Genomic DNA, 8,879 nt, shown 5'->3' on the forward strand with positions numbered 1-8,879 from the left:
CTGTGTTGGGTCTTCGTTGCTGCATGTGGGCTTTCTATAGTTGCAGCGAGCGGGGGCTACCCTTTGTTGCAGTGCGCGGGCTTCTCATTGCGGTGACTTCTCTTATGAAGCTATTATCAAAGGGATAATAGCAGTGGCTTCTAGAGCCCACGCGCCTAGAGCACGGGCTCTAGGTGCTCAGGTTTCAGTAGTTGCGGTGCGCGGGCTCTAGAGCGCAGGCTCGGTAGTTGTGGCACACAGGCTTAGTTCCTCCGCGGCATGTGGCATCTTCCCAGACCAGGGCTCTAACCTGTGTCCCCTGCATTAGCAGGTGGATTCTTAACCACTGCGCCACCAGGGAAGCCCAAGATCTTTATTTTAAATGCTTAATAAAGCTAAAATTAAATTAAAAAAAAAATTTTTTAATGAGTGAGAGTTGTCTAAAACAGTTGGGGGGATCTTGGGAAATAGTGGAGTCCCCAGCACTGGAGTTGGTCAAGCCCAGTTTTGGCAGCAAATGGCAAGGACGCAGTCAAGGGAAACACAAGATGGGAGTTGGAATAGGTGAGTTTCAAGATCCTGTTCACTAGATTTGTGATCTTAAAATCATTGGGTAGGGCTTCCCTGGTGGCGCAGTGGTTGAGACTCCGCCTGCCAATGCAGGCGACATGGGTTCGTGCCCCAGTCCGGGAAGATCCACATGCCGCGGAGCGGCTGGGCCTGTGAGCCGCGGCCGCTGAGCCTGCGCGTCTGGAGCCTGTGCTCGGCAACGGGAGAGGCCACAACAGTGAGAGGCCCGCGTACCACAAAAAAAAAAAAAAAAAAAAATCATTGGGCTGGCAAAGTTTCTTTCGGAACCAACCACTCCCCTTTTCTGCCGCTTTTTCTAATTCTCATCTTCTACCCCTGTTGGTCCTCCATTCCCCAAGACCCAATGACTGCTTGCTGCCATGGGTTACCCAAAGTCTCTTACCGAGGTACACATGCCCACCAGCTTCCCTGTTGCTCCTTCTATACACAAGCTTTAGTGTACTAATCCCAACCAGTTGCTAAAGAAAAAAAAAAGGGTAAGGCTCCTCAAGCTAATTCTTACTAAAATATAAATGACGAGGTCATTCACTTTATGTGTTCTCTTCTCATGGATACATCCCTTTAAAAGGAAATACTTGTTTGGTATAATCAGAAACATATTAAAATAAACAAAGGCTATGAAGGGTACCAAAATATGCCTCGTTGGCATATGGATCAATTTGGCCATTGAAAACAAGCAGGCTTAGGAAAAGCTTGAAAACAGGACACAGATTTTCTTTTCGTAAAGGAAATGTCCATTTGTGTGTCTCCCTCTTCCTAACCAGGAAGAAGAGGACTCTTAACTTTTTTTTTTTTTTGGCTGTGCCTTGAGGTTTGCAGGATCTTCTTAGTTCCCAGGCCCTCAGCGCACAGTCCTAAGCACTGGACCATTCCCTTAACAACTCTTATTAAAGGAGAAGGCACCCACTTAAATCTACATAACAAACCTTACCAAACAACCCTTGTTTACTGCACTTTTCCTGGTCGCCTTCCCATAACGTACTCCTCTGCCCAGAAGCCCCAAATTTCTTCTCCTTTGTTTAGCCTAAGATGGGGTTATCAGCCCAAATGCTAGCTACCCCTTTGGGTAGCTCATCGCTGGGTACTCCCATAGATGCATGTGCAACACACATGTTAATATACATCTGTTTTTCTTTTGTTAATCTGTCTTTGGCCAGTCTAATTTATTGGGTCCTAGCTGGAGAATGGAAGATGGGTAGAAGAAAAGATTTTTCCTCCCCTACAATTGGAAAGAAGTATGCAAACAACAATAACTTTTAGGTTGGCAGGATTAAATTTTCTTTTATAAAAATTCCCTTAAATACTGCTCTTGTAGTACGTTTATTAAAAACAAAAGCGTGACACTAATGCTCATTTTGATCAGAACATGAGTAAACTGTGGAAGAGGAAAACTCAGAGAGAGCAGAGAGCATTAGGGCCCTTTCCCAGACATCTTTCTGTCTGACCTGTATTAAACTGTCCTAGGGAACAGTGGACCAGGGTGGCTCCTGGACCTGACCTCCAGAAGATTTATTCAACCTGCTTTTTTTCCTTCAGTGTTTTCCCTCTCTCCCTTTCTTCTCTCCACTCTAGAGAAAGAATGTTTCTTGTTCTTAATAATTTCAATTTTAATTGCAGAAAGTTTAGGGGGTCTTTTCAGACTATTCTCAGCTGGGTAGATCCTGGAAAATGACTAGATGCGAATGTAGGAATGGGGATGAGGGAGAAAACTCTGCAGCTGTGACGTACACCAGTGAAAGAGCAAAGGCAGGGTAATCTGGCAGGAGATGAAACACTCCAAAGGACAAGAATTGGACTAAACTATACTTTGTGGATTTAGAGGTAGAAGGTTCACAGTACAAGTGGACAGGCTGTGACTAGACTGGGAAAGAAAGACAAGATTGCAGTGTATAATACAATAATGAGAAGAAGGCAAAGACATTTCCTGCTCACAGAATGCCCTGTGTTCCTCCTTATTTCCTAGCTCCCTTAGAGTTAGGCAGGGCCATTTGACTAGTTTTAGTCAATGGGCTGGAAGGAGCAGAGATAAGTGTCACCTTCAGGCCAAACCAACCATTTAAGGGCGACTGCACAACCCTCCAGCTCTCTCTGCTCTGTTGTGCTGCACATAGGCTGGGTATTAAGGTGGCAGAGCCATATGTTGGAAAGAACCAGGTTCCCAAGTCATTGCAGAGGGAGAACTAACCAGAGAGGTGCTGTCCCTGCAACAGATTTCAGGTGAGTGAGAAAGTCTGGTTTTGTTCAGTGCAATAGACAAAATATTTATGTTCTCCCCCCACGCCCCCGCCCCACCCCCGCAACAATGAAATTCATATGTTGAAATCCTAAGACCCTAGATAATGTTATTAGGAGGTGGAGCCTTTGGGAGGGGCTCCACCCTCATGAATGGAATTAGTGCCCTTGTAAAAAAGACCTTGCTGCTTTCACTGTGTGAGGTTACAGTGAGAAGACTGCTATTAATGAAGGAGATTCTCAATAGACACCAAATCTATTGGCATCATGATCTTGGACTTGCCTGTCTCCAGAACTATGAGAAATAAATGTTTGTTGTTTGTTTGTTTGTTTTTGGCTGCATCATGCGGCTTGTGGGATCTTAGTTCCCTGAGAACCCAGGCCCTTGTCAATGAAAGTGCAGAGTCCTAAACACTGGAATGCCAGGGAATTCCCCAATGTTTGCTTTTTTATAAACTACCTAGTCTATGGTATTTTTTGGTTTTGTTTTGTTTTTTGGCCACGCCGTGCGGCATGTGGGATCTTAGTTTCCTGACCAGGGATTGAACCGTGCCCCCTGCATTGGGAGCACAGAGTCTTAATCACTGGACTGCCAGGGAAGTTCTGGTATTTTTGTTATAGCATCTGAATGCACTAAGAAATTAAGCCGTGGAGATTCGGCGATTATTTTTTTCTTCAGCACAACCCAGCCTATCCTGACTAATACAAAAGGCACTACAATCATAGCATTATAGAAATCACAGATTATAAGACATTTACATTCAGCTGCAATTTGAAGAGGCTGAAGGGAGGAAGGAGAGCTACTGCCTAACCAGTCTAATATCGTAATCTTCAACAGTAAAGACCAAAGATACCACGTGCAGGTCACAGGCTTCCAGTGGGGGTCCTGGAGAGTCAGAGGACATGAAAGCAAGAAACAGATTAACGCTAAATCACTGCTCTGAATGCACAGCCTCTTCAGCTACATAATCCTTCCCCCAGAGAATTTTAGCCTGAAAAACTATCAGGGTCAAGGCAAGTGGAAAGACTGTTATAGGCAAAGTCCATGTTTTTGCTAAAGGCTTTATTATACCTAAGTTTAGAAATTGGAGACAAGACAAAAAAGAAAGAAACAAAATGGAGACAAGAGGAGGGTTGTAAGAGAATGTAAAAATAAATGGGACTGAGGAGTTTTTGGAGACAAGATCAATGGTATTAGTGTCATTGTTCACAGACAAGAGCAGAAAACACAGGGACGTCAAAGGGAGGCAATATAAATGAATAGAAGGACAAAGATGACTGATGTAATTTGGGTTGGGGTGTGATCCTTAAGGTCTCATTGGGCCAGGGAAGTCTATGATTTCTGAAGACATCGTATTCTATGCTGTATAGCATGGTAATTAAGCATGTGAGCTCTGGAGCAAGAGTAAGATGGATTCACAGCCTGGCTCTGCTGTGAATTAGTTTTGCAGCCTTGGGTAAGTTATTTAACTTTCCTGGTGCCTCTGTTTCCCCATCTGTAAAATAGAAATTAGAATAGAGCCCTCTTCGTATGGTTGTTGCACCAGACTGTGAGGAGTCTCTCACAACTTCCTTCCCCAATCAGCAAATAATGCAAGTTTCCCAAAAAACTCTCCCTCTCCCTCCCTCAGTGATCAGAGCCTCACTCAGAAGGTTGAGGAGGTAGTTTTTCCTTCCACACTCTAGAGCCAGAAGCAGACAGATGATCTGCGTATAGTTTTTGTGAAACAGAGGCAATGACCTTCACCAAATGATCCTGCTATCTGATTTGTAGTTTGACTCTAGAGTCAAAGGTGGAAGGGTTCATACTTCATTCTTGCTTATAAGCAGGGCAGATTCCCTGGGGGCCCATTCCCAATTAGTGTTATGAATATACTCTCTTAGCGCTGCATCCTCAGACACCTTTCCGCTTCTCATACACAGGCATAATGCATTACTTGCTCTGATTCCTTAAATCATTAGTAACAGGACAGTCATGACCTGAATCAATTCTTTTCTTTCCACCGTATTAGAGTATTGGTCTGGAATTATGATTTCTTTGGACCCCATAGTGATCCACCCCATGGAAGTGAAACCTGGGAATGAAACCTTTTTCAGAGTGAAGCAGCACACATGTGGTTAGGGCCCAGGCTCTGACCCTGTACTGATTGGTTTAAATCCTGGTTCTACCTCTTCTAGCTATCTGACCTTGAGCAAGTTACCCACCCTCCATGAGCCCCAGTTTCCTCACCTAAAGAATGAGAATAGGCCCGGCTAGGCCGGGCCTGAGAAGTTGGACCAACCCCAGCCTGGGTAGGACGGGGTAGGTGACAGACCTCTACTGGCCCCAGCAATGATGGTGGTGTTTCACGATGAGGTAGAGATCGAGGACTTCTAATATGAGAAGGACTCAGAGAGGTACTCCTACCTCCGCCCGTGTGGGGGTAACTTCTGCATCACCTGGAAAGATTTGACAAATGGGGAAGATGTGGTGAAGTGCCCTAGCTGCTCTCTCATTATAAAAGTGATTTATGACAAAGATCAGCTTACGTGTGGAGAGACAGTCCCAGCCCCTTCCACCAGCAAAAAACTAGTTAAATGCTAAAGAAGACTTTAGGACTCCATAGCCTGAACTTTTGGGAATTAACCAAGCTGGAAAAATCAAATGCAAAGTCACTGGCTTCTTCAAGGGCAGAATCTTTTTTTTTTTGGCCGCGCCATGGGGCTTGCAGGATCCTAGTTCCCCTGACCAGGGATCAAACCCGTGCCCCCTGCAATGGAAGTGCAGAGTGCTAACCACTGGACTGCCAGGGAATTCCCGACAATCATTTTGTAGCTTGCTGTTCATTAGAGTGTGGATTCTTTGCATTGGCTGCAGAATTAAGGTCCAGTTGAAGAAGCAAGTCCACCACATGACATACCTGGATTTTGTGCTTAGAGCTTTGAATTGGAAGTTTTCTTAATTTTCCATCCGAACTTAAAGGAAGATAATTTCAAATCAGTGCTTTCTTTCCCTCAGTTTTATTTTTAATTTATATTTTTAAAATTAGTTTATTTATTTTTAAAATTTTGGCTGCACTGGGTCTCAAATGTGGTGTGCGGGCTCTTCGTTTCAGGCTTCTCTCTGGTTGCTGCGCACAGGCTTCTCTAGTTGTGGCGTGTAGGCTCCAGAGGACGCGGGCTCAGTAGTTGTGGTGTGCGGGCTTCTCCCTAGTTGCGGTGCATGGGTATAGCTGGCCCAGCATGTGGGATCTTAGTTCCCTGACCAGGGATTGAACCCGCGTCCCCTGCATTGGAAGCTGGATTCTCATCCACTGGACCACCAGGGAAATCCCAGTTTTATTATTTTTATATCTTACACCTAATTACTTTATTATCTGACAACAGCATCATCTACCTCGAAGTCATTAGGAATCTTAAAAAAAAAAAGGGAGGGGACTTCCCTGGTGACACAGTGGTTAAGAATCTGCCTGCCAATGCAGGGGACACGGGTTCGAGCTCTTGTCCGGGAAGATCCCACATGCCGCGGAGCAACTAAGCCCATGCACCACAACTACTGAGCCTGCACTCTAAAGCCTGCAAGCTACAACTAAAGCCCGCGCGCCTAGAGCCTGTGCTCTGCAACAAGAGAAGCCACTGCAATGAGAAGCCTGCACACTGCAATGAAGAGTAGCCCCCACTCGCCTCAACTAGAGAAAGCCCGCTCACAGCAACAACGCAGCCAAAAATAAATAAATAAATAAAAAGGGGGGTTGTTAAAAAGAAAGAATGAGAATAATAGTAGTATGTATATCATTAAGTGGTTATTCGGATTTAAAAAGTTACTGTAAGTAAAGCACTTTGTACCTGGCACAGAGCAATCTTTCAATAAACATTTGTTATTATTCATTTCTATGTAACAAATGAATGATAAATATTGCCTGTTTGTAAATATCTTATGGACCTACAGATCACTTTTATGCAGATAATTCCTACATGTCTCTCCTTAGGCCTACCATCTCTTCTGAACCCCACATAAATGTCCTTAATTGATTACTACATATTTTCTCTCTCGCTTTGCTTTCCATGAGATTCAGCATTACACCAAACTCATCTTCCTCTAGCTGGCTCCCTCTGGTCTTCCTTATTTCTGTTGATATCATTATTGTCACAGTTTCTTAGGTATAATAATTTTGTCACCCATAGCTATAAAAAAACCAAACAGCTGACATTTATTATTTACTATGTGCCAAACACTGTATTAAGTTGTTTTTTTTTTTTTTTTTTTTTTTGCGGTACGCAGGCCTCTCACTGCTGTGGCCTCTCCCGTTGTGGAGCACAGGCTCCGGACACGCAGGCTCAGTGGCCATGGCTCACAGGCCCAGCCGCTCCGCGGCACGTGGGATCTTTCCGGACCAGGGCACAAACCCGTGCCCCCTGCATCAGCAGGCGGACTCTCAACCACTGCGCCACCAGGGAAGCCCTGTGTTAAGTTTTTATTGAATTACTTTATATAATCCTCACAACAGTCTTATGATGATACAGCAAATAGAGCAACTGAGGCTTAGTGATGTTGAATAACTTGTGCAAGTTCATATAATTAATAAGTGGCTGAGTCAAGAATCACCCCCACATCTTTTGAAAACAGAGCTATGCTCCTAAGCACTATCATTGCTATAATACAGTTCTTCTCTCTCTCTTTTAGTTATATCTAATCATTTCCTGTCAGTTTATCCTAGGAATTCTATCACAAAATCTCCTTTGACCACTTTAATCCTCATACCTTGATTATTGTTGCTGTCAGCATCCTCCTAATGAGTTTCTTTTCTTCCAGCTTCTTGCTCTCCAATCAATCCTCCAGATTATAGCTAGATTCTTTACTGTCTAAAACAGAGCTCTCCCTATGTAGCAGTGTAATCTTGGATCATCTCTTCCGATCTATCTGTAGCTCTGTAAAGTGAGTGAATGGCCTTCACATTTTTTTATTTATTTATGACAGTTTTTTTGAGTTATAGAATTTTAGGATATTTCTCATGTCACTGTCCTATCCCCAAAGCTTCAATGGCTTTCCATTAATTACAGCCTAAGGTCTTAACTTAGACTAGCATTCAAGGTCTGTCAGTAATCTTGGTGGTTCTATCCCCCACTGTTCTCTAGCACTTTATAGGCATGTATAATCAGTTTCTCAGACATTTTCTGCTTTTCCCTACTTACATCTTTGCTCTTGACTACTTTCCTGATATCCCAGTACCTACAGACTTATGTATTTATTAATACCATCTTCTTTTTGTGTATCCAAATCCTACCTCTATAAAATCTTTCCCCTTCTCTATCAAAGCAGCACAGTGACCCCTCTTTCTCTCTTCACAATAGTTGATATTGTTAATACAGTTCACTAAACATTACTCCTATTATTATTTTGGGAGGTGAATATATTTGATTAGCAGATTTTTTTTAGCAAGGGGTGGGTAAAAGCAGTGATCTAATGTCTGAGGTAGTGAATACCCATTTTTGGAGGTTTCAAGCAGAGACTGAAACCCCTTGCTAAGGTTTCTGGAGAGGGGATTGGTCCATTTGTCAGTTAAGATTACTTTCATCTTTAAATTCTTATTATTTTATGATTTGGTGTGCAGAAATATTTACCTCTGGAAGCATGGAGGGTTGTGTGTGAGGTTGGGAAAGGAAGATTAGGGTGAGTCGTGTAATTAGGACAGCTTCCAGGAAGAGATGAGACCTTCCTGTTTACTACTGCCCATCCCTCTTCTCCAGCATTTGCCTGGGCAAGACCCTCCCCACCCAATAAAGCTTAAATCATGAACTGAAAGGAACCTCACTCTAAGACATGGTCTTGCAGTGTACCAATCAACAGCACTGGAATCATCAAACTCTCAGGATCCATCCCAGAACTTACTGAATCAGAATTTGCAGTTTGGGTTTCCTGGGTGGCACAGTGGTTAAGAATCCGCCTGCCAATTCAGGGGACACGGGTTCAAGCCCTGGTCCGGGAAGATCCCACATGCCACAGAGCAACTAAACATGTGTGCCACAATTACTGAACCTGAGCTCTAGAGCCCGTGAGCCACAACTACTGAGTCCACACTCCACAACTACTGAAGCCC

General features: G+C 43.8%; 1 pseudogene; it reads left to right on the forward strand.

Annotated features, from left to right (window-relative positions):
- Positions 1–5,137: 5,137 nt before the first annotated feature.
- LOC132414749 (diphthamide biosynthesis protein 3-like) lies at positions 5,138–5,386 on the forward strand (annotated as a pseudogene).
- Positions 5,387–8,879: the final 3,493 nt, after the last annotated feature.

This window comes from Delphinus delphis, chromosome 19, assembly GCF_949987515.2.
Source record: "Delphinus delphis chromosome 19, mDelDel1.2, whole genome shotgun sequence".
Classification (NCBI taxonomy): domain Eukaryota; kingdom Metazoa; phylum Chordata; class Mammalia; order Artiodactyla; family Delphinidae; genus Delphinus; species Delphinus delphis.